Below are 769 nucleotides of genomic sequence, written 5' to 3' on the forward strand. Positions count from 1 at the left end.
TGCAGTGGCCGCAAATTTATCAGATTACAAAAGCACACGCTACCAAATTTTACAGGATTTGCTGTTACTGTCTGGGAGAAATTTGTGGATTGATTTAAGTAGCATTTGCAACTTGTATGCATGTGTCGTCAGCTGGTAGTACAGTAGGTGATTGTGTAGGTAGCTTACAGTTCATACAACACCACCATGACGGCTGATTGCAAGAAACAACATGACATACTTTTCTAAGGATAGTCTGTGAATAACAATTTAGTAGTCATTATCTTTTGATAGTGGGACCCAGGTGGCGCTGTGGGCTAAACCACTGAGCCTAGGGCTTGCTGATCAGAAGGTCGGCGGTTCGAATCCCTGTGACGGGGTGAGCTCCCGTTGCTTGGTCCCAACTCCTGCCAACCTAGCAGTTCGAAAGCACATCAAAATGCAAGTAGATAAATAGGAACCGCTATAGCGGGAAGGTAAACGGCGTTTCCATGTGCTGCTCTGGTTTGCCAGAAGCGGCTTTGTCATGCTGGGCACATGACCTGGAAGCTATACACCGGCTCCCTCAGCCACAACTGGACCTAATGGTCAGAGGTCCCTTTACCTTTACCTTTATCTTTTGAGCTGGTGCTTTAAATTTTGGCAGCTTCCTGGCTCTAAATAACGAAGTTGGGAAAATACGATACTGAAACAGAATCTATATTGCTCCACCAATGACATCTTTGTTTGAAATGTGTAGGAACCTATAACAGCCTCTGTGAACTGAAAAATATATTTCTTTTCTTCTTAG

The sequence above is a fragment of the Zootoca vivipara genome, chromosome 9 (assembly GCF_965207765.1).
Source record: "Zootoca vivipara chromosome 9, rZooViv2.hap1.1, whole genome shotgun sequence".
NCBI lineage: Eukaryota > Metazoa > Chordata > Lepidosauria > Squamata > Lacertidae > Zootoca > Zootoca vivipara.